The sequence below is a fragment of the Prosopis cineraria genome, unplaced genomic scaffold, assembly GCF_029017545.1.
Source record: "Prosopis cineraria cultivar Desert tree isolate PC_DT_omini unplaced genomic scaffold, ASM2901754v1 PC3, whole genome shotgun sequence".
Lineage (NCBI taxonomy): Eukaryota > Viridiplantae > Streptophyta > Magnoliopsida > Fabales > Fabaceae > Prosopis > Prosopis cineraria.
Window position 1 is genome coordinate 9,787,468 of NW_026555334.1, and position 9,389 is coordinate 9,796,856.

General features: G+C 36.9%; 1 pseudogene; it reads right to left on the reverse strand.

The window, feature by feature from the left end:
• Positions 1–519: 519 nt before the first annotated feature.
• On the reverse strand, positions 520–2,637 carry LOC129305369 (L-type lectin-domain containing receptor kinase IX.1-like; annotated as a pseudogene).
• Between the last annotated feature and the right edge of the window lie 6,752 nt (positions 2,638–9,389).

The following is a 9,389-nucleotide window of genomic DNA, read 5'->3' on the forward strand; positions in this document are numbered from 1 at the left end:
ATTAAAAAACATAAATGTGCATCATGAAGATATTTCCAACAGTTGTTACTTGTTGCAGTACAGAATGAGTTAAGAATCAGGTAAATTCCATCTCATAGTGAATAGATCATTGGTACTCTATATTTTATTTCAGTACATATGTATACATTATAATAATAGACTTTTGAACCCACGTTCCTCTTCTTTTTCTCCAAAGACTTATCATGGATCAAATACTTGCAAATTCATGACAAAAGATTCAGTGCCGTGTGTGTATATAATCCAAAGCTCGAGAAGATGAAATAATTCTTTTGAGGTTGGATCCTATATGTTGCCAGTGTTTCTTAAGTGTCATGCAAGGCTCTTGCTGTCTCCACCTTTCTTTTAAATTTTGACGACAAATGAACAATAAACAATGACTAACCAAAAAAAAAAAGGGCAGCTAGTAATGGGTAGTAATAACTAATAACATCCTTCATTATCAAGGTGGGGGAGCCTTTCAAAGAATGAATTTCTAAATTCCAGTTTCTATTTACAGATTTAAAAAAAAAAAAAAAGAGTCTCCAAAAACTCATGATGGGAACTTGAACATGTGGCCCAAAAAGAGGCCTCAAGAGAAGAGAACATTGCTTTAATAGCAGGAGGAAGATACACAGGCACAGGCATGATCAAAGCAATCACAGGCCTATTATCTTCAAACTTTTTTTTTTTGTAGGAAATATTAGCTTCAAAGTTGAGCACTCTAATCACTTCCCTCAAATTGGGCCTCATTGAATGGTCCGGATAAGTACACCAAAGCCCAACACCCAACATGCTCTCCATCTCCTCCTCCTCGTACTCCCCCGCCGGGCTCCGATCCGCTGCTTCCCCCACCATCCCCTTACCGTACAACCCCCACACCCACTCCACCACGTAGATAACCACCGTCCCACTCTCCGTCGCCTTGTCATGAATATCCACCGCCTTTCTTCCACTTGCTATCTCTAGCAACACCACCCTGAAGCTGTATATGTCTGATTCCTTGTACGTCTTTCCTGTGAAAACACACTCTGGTGCTATGTATCCTCTTGTCCCTGCAAGTAAGGTTGTTCTAGAACCTTTTTCATGGGACACTAAACGGGCTAGCCCGAAATCTCCTAGCTTCGCATTGAAGCTTGAGTCTAGCATTACGTTGCTTGATTTTATGTCTCTGTGAAGAACACATTGTGACCATTCTTCGTGAAGGTATAGTAAGGCCGAGGCTAATCCTAGGGCTATATTGTACCTCGCTTGCCACGTCAGTTTACCAGGTTTTAGTCTATTGTTCTTGTCGTTGTTGTTGCAGAGGTAAGAATCTAAGCTTCCCTTTGGCATGTACTCGTACACGAGGAGGAGGTCATTCTTCTTGTGGCACCACGCTAATAGTTGCACCAAGCTTCTGTGCGTTAGTTGGCTTATGACTTTTACTTCTGTGGACTATTCTTTTATTCCTTGTGCTGACTCTCTTGATATTCTCTTGATGGCCACGTGGCAGTCTAACTCTTTTAAGTGGCCTTTGTATACTTCTCCAAATCCACCTTGTCCTAGCTTTTTGGACTCTGAGAAATTGTGTGTTGCTACTTTTAAAGCATTGTAGCAGACACTCTTGGGTCCAGCACCTTTTTTGAACTCCTCCTCCATTTTGTTAGTATCATAAACTGAACCTTTTGATTGATCTTTTCTGGCTCTGATTCTCCTCCATAGAAGAACAAAGGTGAAGCTTAAGAAAGTGGGAGACAAGCCCATGCCAGATCCTAGACCAACGAACAGCAAAATATTCCTTCGCTTTTGAGGTTTGGAATTGGAATGACCTTCTTTCTCGTTATTGAAATCTAGGGTTGAGTTAAAGAGCCATGACTGGAGAATGTGAACCTCAAATAAATTACCAGTGGCGGCGGAGAACCCGATAATAACTGATTCCGGTAAATGATCTCTCAGGTCAACCTTGTAAGAAAAGCTTTTCTCACAGGCGTCACCTGATTTTGTCCGGTTTTTTCTGGCAATGAAAGAAACGGTGAGGTTGAGAGTACTAGAATCGTACTTCACAGTACAGTTGTAACTCTTTCTCTTCGAAATATCCGGGAACCTCGGCCTGGTTACTACAGACTCCATGGAATTGACGTTGATGTCCACGTGGATTCCACGTGGGTCGCGGGAATCCTGACAAGTGTCGAATCTCAACAGCGGTGTTTGGTGGAGTTGAGGACTTGGTTGCCGTCTCCGTCGATGATGCCGAGGCCTCCGCCTTGTGTTACTTTGTTGAGTGGCCAGGTCGGGATCGGCAAGGAAGAAGGCGAGGCCGTGGGCGAAAACGTCCTGGTCGGAGTAGATGACGAAGGCAAAGGTGGTGGCGAAGTCGGTGAGCGTTCTGGACGGTGCGGCAACGTCCCAAAAGCGCACTGGCCGAGGCCACGTCACTCGTCCGACGCTTTTGTTGTAAATTCGATTCCTTGAGTTGGCCGTCACTTGGATTTCCGAACGCATGACTTGGGCCTCTCCTTCGCACTTCAAATCTCCTTCCTTGAATCCCTTAAAGTCGAAGAAGATTGGATTTACAGAAGGGATTGTCGTTTGCAGGAGAAGGAAGAAGAAGAAGAGTGGTGGCGCTTGAAGCCCCGTGTGAGAGTGAGAAGAAGCCATCTCTTGAGTTTCATGAGTGAAGTGAGACAGTTTTAATCCATGCATGGCTAATGTAACGAAATAATACTCCAAAGTAATCGGTTTTGGAATTTGTCTTATCTCGGTTTTAATTAAGGTCGGTGTTTCTCCTTGATGTTTGGTTTTTCACAGATTGATCACTTTGTTCGAAGTTTCACTGATGAAAAGCTTCCTCTGAGGCGCACAACATTGGCCGGCGGCACTGTGATCAGTGAACTGTACGAAGTTATGTTAGTCAACGAGTGGACGTATTTTTGGGCTTAGTGGAAACAATGAGTGGGCTTTTCGTACGGGCTTGTAATTGCTAATAGTAAAAGTAGCAATATCCAATCCAACGCTACTAGACCATTGAATTAGCCTTTGAGCTTCGGCGCGTGACACGCTGTAACCAAATCAATGGATCCAACGCAACACGAACGAGAAGAAGAACAGAGAGATCAGATTCTTGATTTGTTTGGAATTGGTTTGCAAAAGCCAACAAGCATTAGTCTGCAATTATAAAAGATTAAGATCTTACTACTGTAAAAACTTGTTTGTTTGGATTTGTATCATCATGAGAACAATATCTTGTCTACTGATCTTCTTGATCCTTCTTCTCCTATCTGAGGGATCACTTTTAAATTAAAAGATGGATTCTCAGGGTCAAACCAAAACCAAAAAACAATTAATAGATGGATTGTGGGATGTATATCCGGGAAAAAAAGATGGCCTTAGATATTAATTGTGATGCATTACTGGGCTGGGTTGTCTCGTTACCATAGCTTCAAACGTTGGGCCTGGAAGTCTGAACATGGACTCTGCATGGCTTATATTGCACAAGGGTACATTTATAAATATGAATCCTTTCCATGTATGTTTTAAAAAATACAACTATTTCTCTCTATACTTTTAACTTGATATTAGTTTTTATATTTTTTTTCATTATTCTAAGCCTCTTAAGTTTCATTTATTTGCAATGTTAGTCATTATCATCATTGACAGAGTTAAATTTGCAAATATATGCATGATTTTTTTTAATTCTATTATTGAGTTGGTAAAATTATGATATGTTAAACATTATATAAGCAAAATAGGCCCTAACTTTTTACGTCCTAACTGTCCTGTCTTCTTCCTTCTAAAGTTTCATCCAATACACATTTAAAAGTTATGATTTAATATCTTGCTTTTTTTTTTCTTTTATTCATTTTTTATACAGCTTATCATAATTTTAACAAGTCAACATAATAAATAACTAAGTTTATCAACACATTAGCTACAGTAAGTCCTTATGGTCATATTTAAAAATATAGAGACTAACTCTTATTAAAAAATAGAGAGAGAGGAAAATTAGCAGGAAAAATTCCTAAAAATCATAAAAAATTATTATTTTTGGAATATTTTCCTCTTAGTTTTCTCTACCCCTCTTTACTTCCCCTTTTTCCCTCCCTCCCAACCAAATTTTTGAAGTTTCAGCCAAATAAGGGACATGGAGCAAGGGGAAAAAACATTGAAACTAATACCGAAATATGTTAAAAGTACAGGAACTAACAATTATATTTTCTCTATTTTGTCATATGTAATCTCATTTGTCAGTTTGATTATCCATTTCATTTTTTAGTATCATATAAATATTTTAAAAAATAAGATCATAATTGTTTTTTATGATAACAATTAGATAAATAATACATTTAATTTAATAATATAATTAGCTTTTTTTGGCCAGTAATACTAGAATTGGCTAAATCAAGTAAACAATTAAAAAGAGGATATGACACATGGAGAGATGCATTAAAAGAAAGTATGAACAAATTCATTTGCATGTATATAAAACAGATAAAGCATGATTCCTTTTCTTTTCTTCCCCGCAAGGTGAAATTATAACAATCATAGAAGAAAAACACAAATAATTAACCTAATTAACCTTTTCATAATGATTTTTTGAGGCATCCGATAATGTTTGGCCTTTCACAAACAAATAAAGGCTCCTTTTCGAATTAAAAAAAAAAGATCTGAATTAAATTAACTAATTAAAAATTAGTTAATTGGGAAAAGCAAACCCAAAGACCTATACAGCTTCTCGGAAAAGTGATCTGACACGTTGGGCACAGATCCTCGGACTATCAAAACATTTAAAAAAAAAAATGTATTGATGATTATTATGAACACTACAAATCCACAATGATCCTTTCAAAATTATTTTTCATATTTGGGTAATGCCAACCCACATATAGTTTTGGTCCTCATAATGTCAAAACGTTGATAAAAATGATGAGCACTAATCTAGATTTTTTTATATTTAATCTAAGTAGACCTGAGTTTGCAAAATTTTATTTTATATTTTTTAATAAATTATTATTTTGATAGGTATAGAATTTAAAATAAAAAATAATTTTATAAATGTCACTTTGATAAAAAAAATATGAAGAATTATGAATTTTAAATCTAAACCGTTATTAATCCTCACCCTGTGCCACTTCTTTTCACATACCCTTTTTTGTATAAAGAAGATCAACTTATATTAATAGAAAAAAGAAAAAGAAAAACAAAGTCAGAAAGTCAAAGTAATAATAGAAAAGCCAAGGGAGAAAGATAGGGAATTATTGTGACATATGTGATTATGATTGGTCTTCATAAAAACAGTGTTAAAAAGCTTCAGGAAGGAATTGCCATCTTGCTGCACGATGTTCTAGATTCCAAAACTAAGCCCTTTGTTGAAGCAAATTTCAAGAGCTTAATGTTCATCTCTTGATCTCCCAAGTGATTAGTTGAAGATTTTGACCTACATTAATAAACTTGTAAGACATGATTCCATGAATTGATCTGATGGGAGGAAAGCAGAGGATATTACCTTAACAGTAAGATACTCTTTTGTTTTGTTTTTTTTTTTTTTGAATTTCTATACCTTAATCTCTCGTGTCGGCAATGAGTTGACCTTGAATTTCTTCTTCATTGTAGAGGATGTTACATTGACAATAAGATACCCTTTTTCTTTTAAATTTCTATATCTTTATCTCCCATGTCAGCAATAAGGATACGGGTCTTGGGTAGGTTGAAGGCCTATTCAAATAACACAGTTTCATGCAGAATGTGGAAGGAGTCCTACTTAGATGTTTAGATTTGCAGTCCATGCATTCTTGAGAAAAGTAAAATTTTCATTACATTCCCTAATGACTTGCTAAACTAAACACTTGGCTCCATATTGAATGACAAAATTCCTTGAGCCAACTAAGATGAAATAGAGTGAAGATGCTCTCTAAGGTGATGATATTGTACTTAATAAATAAGGTCTTAGAGGCCATTAGAATCCAATTTATCAAACCATAGTATGATATGTTCATCAAGTAGATAAATAAAGCCCCAAATCAAACAACTCTAGAAAAAAGACAATGACAAAACGTGATTCAAAGTCTTAGGATAGTCGATCACAACCAAAGGCACAGAATAGTTGTCTATAAATGATTATTTTGAAGAATTTCACCAATGTAGATTGCCCTGTGGATTAACTTCTGGATAAACAGAAGAGTTTTATAAGGTAAATTGAATTTCTAAAAAAAAAAACTCCAAATCTTATTGTTAGCTTAAGGACTAATCTTAATATTCTACATCAGCCAAGAGTAACTCAAGTAAACAGAATAAATACCTTTTCCCCACATGATCTTGTCAGAGTTCTCAGATAAAGAAATTGGAGTCTTTAAAATTGCTCTAATAGAGTTAGCATAAAATAGAGACTTGATTGGGGGCATATATCATTTAGCTATTGTCCAAGCGTTTGGACTTGGGATGACTAAATTAGAAACCTTGGAAAATGTCCAATGCTGTTGAGAAATTGAGGTAGATATTTTTCACCAAAAATCATGGAAGACAGAGATTGATTCCCCGTTAGCAACTTGCCAATGAAGGTTTTCTCGATGAGATTTTCAGACCTTAGAAATCCCTTTCCAAAGCCAAGAAGCATTATGAGGAAGTTTAATGAAGTAACCATCCCTTTGATCAAGATATTTTAGTTTGACAGTATTTCTTAGTAGAGAGTTCTCTTTAGCTGAGATGACCGCCCAAATTTGTTTAGCTAAAAGTGCCAAATTCATATTTTTAATATCTCTCAAACCTAATCATCCAACTTTGATTAAGCTAAACCATAGATCTACTTTGGCAAGATATATGTGTTTCTTTCCTTCATTTGAGCCCCAAAAGAAATCCACTAATTTAGCATCAATTGTGTTGCAAATGTGCTGTGGTAATCTGACACAAGAAAGAATATATATATATATATATATATATTAGAGGCATAGAGCACAGATATTAAAATTTTTTAAAGATATTAATTACTGATTTTAAAATTTTCACGATTTCCAATTGTCATTAATCCCTCCACTATTCATTTTATTGATAAGATTTTCTCGATCCCCAATCACCATTCATTCTCACTGTCTTCGTTTTGTCCAAATTCACATTGCTATAATAAATGCATTTGGAGATTTCGTGTTACTTTAACTTTTTCTATGTCATTGCCCAAAAAAAAAAAAAAACTCTTTCTATGCCCCTAATACCATCCCCACCACCATCACCATCATCATCAATCACTTAATAAATGTAACTATGTGTTTGGATAATAAACTACTATGTGTTTGGATAATAAACTTTTTACACTTGCAAAGTGCTTTTAAAGATTTTTAAATGTCAAACTTGTTTGCTGGTTAAAAAAAAAAAAAACTGCCAAAGTTGTTTATTTTTGTTTAAAAAGTTAAAAGCTCATTTAAGAAGTCCATTTAACTTCCAATTGCTTTTCCATTTACGTTTACCAATTTGAAAGTAGAGTAAAACTGCTCTGACCATAGCCTTTTGATTGATCTTTTTTGGCTCTTATTCTCCTTCATAGAAGAGCACAGATGAAGCTTAAGAAAGTGAGAGACAAGCCTATACCAGATCCTAGCCCCACGAGTGACAAAATCTTCCTTTGCTTGGAATTGGAATCTTGTTCCTCGTTATTGAAATCTAGGGTTGAGTTAAACGACCATGACTGGAGAATATGAGAGAGTCCTAGAATTGTACTTCACACTACAGCTGTAGCTCTTTCTCTTTGAAATATCTGGGAACCGCGGCCTAGTTACTACAGACTCCATGGAATTGACGTTGATGGCCACGTGGGTTCCATGTGGGTCCCAGGAATTCTGCCAAGTGTCGAACTCGACGGCAACGAAGGGTGTTTGGTGGAGTTAAGGACTTGGTCACCGGTGCCGTCGATGATGCCGAGGCCGCCGCCTCGAGTGACGTTGGTGAGAGGCAGGAGGTCAGGATCGGCTAGGAAGGTGAGGCCGTCGGCGAAAACGGCTTGGTCGGAGTAGATGATGAAGGTGAAGGTGGTGGCGAAGTCGGTGAGGGTCCTGGACGGTGCGGAGGTGTTCTAAAGGCCCACCGGCTGTGGCCACGTCACTCGTTCGACGCTGTTCTTATAAATTCGGTCCCTTGAGTGGGCTGTCACTTGGATTTCAGAACGCATGACTTGGGCCTCTCCTTCGCACTTCAAATCGCCTTCCTTGAATCCCTTGAAGTAGAAGGAGATTGGATTTACAGCAGGGATTGTTGTTTGCAGGAGCAGAAAGAAGAAGAAGAGTGGTGGCGCGTGAAGCCTAGTGTGAGAGTGAGAAGAAGCCATCGATCTCGAGTTACATGCATGAGTGAACTCTTCTTATCTAGGAATTCAATTGGTTGATGGGTTTTAACTTTTAATTAAGATTGGGGCTTGTCCTTGGTGTTTGGCTTTCCACAGATTGATCACTCTGTCCGAAGTTTCGGTGATGAAAAAGCTTCCTCCGAGGCAGACAATATTGGCTGGCAGCATTGTGATCTGTGAACTGTACGAAGTTGTGTTAGTCGACAAGTGGACTTTTTTTTTTTAATGCTTAGTGGACAGAATGAGCGGACTTTTCGTACCGGTTAGTAATTGCTATATCCAATCCGACGCTACTAGACCATTGAATTAGCCTTTGGGCTTTAGCACGTGATGCGCTGTAACTAGATCAACGGATCCAACACAACACCAACGCGAAGAAGTAGAACACAGAGATCTGATTCTTGAGTTGTTTGGAAAAGCCAGCAAGCATTAGTCTGCAATTGTAAAATATTAAGCTCTTACTATTGTAAAAACTTGTTTGTTTTGGATTTGTATCATCATGAGAACAATATAGTCTACTGATCTTCTCTTCTTCTTCTTCTTCTTTTTTTTGGTAGTATCTACCGATCTTCTTGATCCTTCTTATCCTGGCTGAGAGATCACTTTTAAATTAAAAGATGGATCGTGGGATGTATCCGGGAAAAAAGATGGACTTAGATATTTAATTGTGATGCATTACTGGGTTGGGTTGTCTCGTTACCGTAGCCTCAAACGTTGGGTTTGGGAACTTGAACATGGACTCTACGTGGTTATATTGCACAAGGGTACATTAATAAATATAAATCCCTTCCATGTATTTTTTTTTTTAAATACAACTATTAATCACCATATTTTTAACGTGTTTTGATATTAGTTTTGATATTTTTTGTTATTGTTCCAAGCCTCATGAGTTTCATTTGTTTGGAACGTTAGTCATTATAATGTGTTAGATATTATATGAGCAAAATAGCCCCTAACATTTTCTGCCCTAACTATCATATCTTCTTCCTTCTAAAGTTTCATCCGCTACACATTTAAAAATTATGATTTAATGTCCTACTTTTTTTTCAAATTTTTTATTCATTTTTTATATAACTCATTATAA